The sequence below is a fragment of the Neoarius graeffei genome, chromosome 1, assembly GCF_027579695.1.
Source record: "Neoarius graeffei isolate fNeoGra1 chromosome 1, fNeoGra1.pri, whole genome shotgun sequence".
Taxonomy (NCBI): Eukaryota; Metazoa; Chordata; class Actinopteri; order Siluriformes; family Ariidae; genus Neoarius; species Neoarius graeffei.
The window spans coordinates 115,218,610-115,224,609 of NC_083569.1; positions in this window are offsets into that span (position 1 = coordinate 115,218,610).

The following is a 6,000-nucleotide window of genomic DNA, read 5'->3' on the forward strand; positions in this document are numbered from 1 at the left end:
TGTCTGCCGAATTCATCTCAAAGAAAATTGCATGAAACTAAATTTGTTTATTGAATAAATTGTGTTTCATACAATGTTTAAAGTCGTGAGATTTTTTTAATGCATCATAATAAGTTATCGTTAAAATGGGCGCTTCCCACTTGCAATGGTGAATAGTAATGAATGAAAATGACTTACAACTGAGTCTTTGATATTCAACTACATACACTGCCGATGTCATGACGTCACAGTGCAAGAACATAATTCTGACCCCCCAATGTTGACATGAAGTTGGTGCCTATGTAAGTGTTACATTTACTTGTGGAGTTAATGTACAGCACTTTGCCATACTTTATATTCTATTGACCTTATTATATTTCTATATGTATGAACACAGTCAAAATAATAAAGAAAATTAACAACTGACAAGCCAAAAATGTCCTTAGTGAGGCATAAGGGTTAAAGAAACGAGGTTAAACATAAATCATTCACTTGTATTTCCATGCAGTTTGCTTACATTCACTTCAGTCAGTTAAGTTCATTACAGAGCTAAGCATCCTCATATCTACCGCTGTGGTAGATATGAGTGGCGACTTAAAAATCGCCAGTAATATGTTTGTGAATTTGTGATGATTCCAGCAGGGACATAACACCGGCTAACGTTAGCTCATAACAAAGGCTGACATAACCATCTCACATTCAGTGTAAGTAAGAGTCAAAACGTTATTAGGTTATTACCTGTCTCCTAGAACGTAATCACCATCCAATCAAAACCTGTCGATCAACACAAACACATTGGATCTGCCATTTTCTGATCCCAATGAAGCACCGTAAAGCCAGAAGCAGCAGCTGTACAAACGTAAAGTCATCCATTATTGTTGTTGTTGCTGCTTCTTCTTCTCCGTGGTGTTGTTGCTTCGATGTTTGTGCCAAGGTTTATGCAAACGCAGTGACGTAATGACGTGGCTCCCCTTAGCACCCCGAGCTATGGAAAAGCAAACTGGTTCTCAGCTGGCTTGCAAGTTGAACGAGTTGTGAACCCGCAGCAGCACTGGCCCCAAACCAGCCCTAGAACTGATTTGGTGGAAAAGGGGCATCAGTAAGGAGCTTAATATATGGCACATTGTAATTATCATAGTTTATGCGTTGGGGGCAGCTAAGTCCCCAAGCCAGGGTGTCAGCTATGAATCTGAGTGAATTGAGTGAATTCGGGTATTGTTCATCTCCAAAAGGCCACCCCAAAATCCACCAGAATGCAGGAAATCACATCAACCAAATCCAAAATTTTCTGGGCGGGGGGTGTCCCTGAAATGAATTTTGGCAGGTTGGGATGTCTGTAAAGTGTTCTGTGAGTTTATGTATTACTTCCCTCTCACAAGTGATCTGTCTTAAACGTTTATGCTTAAACAGACACTCTTACTTTATTTCCATGTTTTCTTTCAGTTGAACTGTTTTGATATTTACTACTCTATTTATAAACCAACACAGAAGAACAATAATAATACACACATGAATTGGGCTTCTGAGAAACTACGTACAGAAATAAATATCTTTCACACTTGGCTAGCCTGGCATGGTGGTGTAGTGGTTAGCACTATTGCCTCACAGCAAGAAGGTTCTGGGTTCGAGCCCAATGGCTGATGGGGGCTTTTCTGTGTGGAGTTTGCATGTTCTGTCTGTGTGGGTTTCCTCCGGGTGCTCCAGTTTCCCCTACAGTCCAAAAACATCTAGGTTTTGAATAATTTATGAATGTTATTATGTTTGAATGTGTACCCCACCTCTCACCCATAGTCAGCTGGGATAGGCTCCAGCTTGCCCGCGACCCTGCACAGGATAAGCAGCTACAGATAATGGATGGATGGATTGACTTAGATGGCCACATCATTTTGAAACTAACATTCATAAATATCCCAGCAATGCTTTGAAAATTAAACACAAAACTCAAAGGAGCTTGAAGTTGGATGAAAGATGAGCAAGCTAGAAATTGTAGCTTGTAAAGCTTTAAGCTTCTCTTGATTTAATGCAGTGGAGTCTCTACTGTGTGCTCTTTTTTGTATGTGAGAGTTTGAGAAAAACAAAAAGTATTGAAGATTTTTCTGGAAAGAGGAAGGAAGAGCAGATACAGTGCCTGTACACACTAAAAGAGAAATTAAAGATCTGGGATACACTCATCCTCTCTTTCTTTCCTTGTAGTGTGATTGAAAGCGAGAAACCACAGGAAGTGTTGAGACTTGAACACACACCACACCTCACTCAGTCAGCCATTAGAGTTAGAGGATGGAGCTCAGTCCACTCCCGGTGATGCTCTGTGAGTAAATGTTGTCTTTGTGTCTTCATTAGAGTGAGTGGTGGGGTATAAAGTTCTCCATCTGCAGTCTGAATGTCCTGAGTGATGAGTTTGTGTCATTAGGACATGGGTTTATGTCCCAGTGCTGAGATTATCACACTTTTAATCATAATATTTGCTTTAAATAAAGCAATTTTCATTAAATAAAGGCATTAATGAGCAGAATAGTCACTTTTGAATTTCTTACAGCTGGTAGTTTAGATTTTCTGAATAAGATTGAATCTTTTGTGTCTACAGTGTGCTGTTTCCATGAACATACTGAATAATTTTCAGATTTACGTCATGTTTTCTGTTTCTGTTCCCTTTTTAGTGCTGGTCTCACTGATACCAGTGGCCCATGTTCAAGGTGATTTATACTGTATACACTTGATCCTTTATATTGTGTAAATTTCTTCTTTCTAATGGGGCTATAAAGGTTGTGTAGAATTTGTTACTCGTTGTTTAATAATCATTCAGAAGAATTATGTTCATTTCAGATAAATAATGGTAATAAAATAAGACAACAATGACCAACAAAAATTCTGATGGGAATACATAGTTTTACATGAGTTTCACTGTGGTTCTTTAATTTAACATAAAAATCCCTTTAGAGATGCATCAATACTGGTACTAAAAATGCTCCAGTATGAACAGACAAAGCCAGGTGATCCCATGTGACATGAGCTTAGTGTATGTTATTGCACTAATGAACAGACAACACAAAACAACAATGATGTGGACGTACTTCACAAACTATGATCCCAGCAAAACCAGTGACTGTATATATGGGTTGTCATAGTAACAGGGATTCAAAAGTAAAGCCAAAATTGTCTCTGAGGCCTTCTCGTGGCTGGCTGCAGTACAGTTGTAACCCCACCCATTTCTATGTTACTCTATGGGAAAAGTGTCAAACTTCCATTTTAAGTTACATCTCACCCCAATTATTTTCAGCAACAGTGCTGTCATTTTTATAAATGGACCCTGAGATCGACCTCAAAATCTTCTCATGATCAATGAATTTTATTGGTGTTATTTGGTGATAAAACAGGGTGTGGTTGATGAGCTGATTGACAGTTTTGGACATGACAATCGAGCCTCATGAACACACATTCACTTTCCAACACACACCTGAATCTCTTTACAGTTCTGCAGCAAAGTCATGTCCTGTTCTGCTGTAAACTCTTCTAACAGACCCTCAGCAGGAAATTCTCTGCAGTTTTTCAGTATGTTGCTCATTCTGATGTCTAAGCGAGCTTATTGTACTGACATTATAACTAGCAAACATGAGTGAATGAAGCGATGGGATAAACCAAGGCAGATAACACGTGCAAAATTTCAAAGCAATTTTTTTTTTAATTGACTGTATGATCTTAGCAAACACTCAAAGTAGCTTGGGAAGGTCAAAAGTTCTGATTTGTGTACCAGCCATCAGGATTTTCTAGATTAATAAATACTTTTGAATATAAGGTCTGAATTTTAGATTTGAGACGCAGCTCATGACAATAATCACGACAGCAGATGAAAGTTCCCTTAGAGACAAAGTGCATCAGTGTGTTTAGGGATTTTTATGCACAGTGACATTAAACATTTTACAGTTTGACTAGGAAACTTGACAGAGATTTTTTGGCTCTTGTATCTTGTGTAAGTTGTTTTTAGATGTTCTGGATGTACGTAAGATACACAGTGAGTGTGCTGCTGCTTCTGAAGGTCTCATCTCATTATCTCTAGCTGCTTTATCCTGTTCTACAGGGTCGCAGGCAAGCTGGAGCCTATCCCAGCTGACTACGGGCGAAAGGCGGGGTACACCCTGGACAAGTCGCCAGGTCATCACAGGGCTGACACATAGACACAGACAACCATTCACACTCACATTCACACCTACGGTCAATTTAGAGTCACCACTTAACCTAACCTGCATGCCTTTGGACTGTGGGGGAAACCGGAGCACCCGGAGGAAACCCACGCTGACACGGGGAGAACATGCAAACTCCACACAGAAAGGCCCTCGCCGGCCACGGGGCTCGAACCCGGACCTTCTTGCTGTGAGGCGACAGCGCTAACCACTACACCACCGTGCCGCCACTTCTGAAGGTACAAAGTATAAACCAGAGCCCTCTGCTTCACATCAGGCCAAACCACACCACACCAGAGTTTTTTATTTTTTCCATAACAGCACTTCTGACTTGCCTGGTAAGTCAGGACAGGAAATATTTCTGTAGTTTTTACTCAGATATGTTACACATGAACATGTTACTGATGTAATAAAATGTTTCAATGTTACAGTCGGTCTAAATTCTAAACCTGGATATTTTTTAAAGTATTGCGTGGTTAAAGCTTGCAGGTGCAGAAAATTCATCATGTCCATTTGCCCCCCCCCCAAAAAAAAATTTGTCAACATTTGGTTCAATACTAACAAGGTAACAAATTTTATTGTGTGTATCAAGAGGTGCCAAAACTATTTACTCATACTCAGTCTGTAAAAATGGCATTGATGCATCTCTAGTTTATGTCTAATTAAATAATTCACAGTGTTGTTTAAAATGACTATTTCCACTTCTGCACACTTGGGAATTACTTTAGTATATTTTAACAAATCATTATTATTATTATTATTATTATTATTATTATTATTATTATTATTGTAACAGAGTATATTACATTACCTTTATTTTGTTTGTATTTTGTTTTATACAGCAGTCTCACATAACATTTTGTTAAGGGCCTTGAGGAAATTGGTTCCGGGCTTTGATGGCTGTTGTAGCCGTCCCGCCTACTGGAGAAATGCTGGGGTCCTTGACGTGGCGAAGATGGGGGTGAGCTGGGGTAGCATCTTCCCCTTTGGTCTGGGGATTGATGGTGGTGAGAATACCCCTGCTCCGGCGAGAAGCCACGCTTGGTGACCCAGCATAATGTTGATATCTCTGCGGTGATGCATGCGGAAAGAAGCGTGAAGCTGCTCTTCCCCGCTGATGAGGGGACCATTCTGGTGAGCGCTGGCGCTGCCTGAAGTCCTCATGCCTGGATGGTGAAGACTTGTGTCGTTTTAAGTCGGTCACCGCCAACCTCAAAGTCTGGACTTCCACTGACAGTTGTTTGATGGCTGATAATACATCAGGGGTTTGGTCTGAGGATGCTGCTGCTTTGGTGGACACCATTGCTGTGAGGTGTGCAACTGGTTGTGAGCCGGTGTTAGAACTGGAAATAGTGGTGGCTGCATTCTGTGGTTGTGCAAGCCGAAGTGCTTCTTGTGCTCGCTCCCACTTACATGCCACTGCTAGGGCCTCCTCCAACGTGGTAGCCCCATGTTCGTGGCACTTCACTTGCAAAACTGGGTCTAGTCCAGCAACAAATCATCAGAACCACTCCATAGTTATAGCCGTCTTTTCATAATTTGGAAACACTTCAAAAACTAGCCTAGTTATCTCTGCAGCAAAAACTTCAAGCAGCTCCTTTGGCATGCGCTGCCGGGCATTCACAAAAGTCTGAAAATGTTGCAAAACTGCTTGCTGCCAAAAACATCAGTCAGTCGGGAAACACACGCATCATAGTCCTTCAGTGTGGCGGGTGGCAGTGATAACCAGTATGCTAAGGCATCGCCGCTTAGCCTAGCTGGCAAAATGGTAGTTAAATCCTGTTGCTGAGACGCAGGACACGCTCGTACAGCGAGCTTTAATCTGGCTTTACACAGAGAAAAA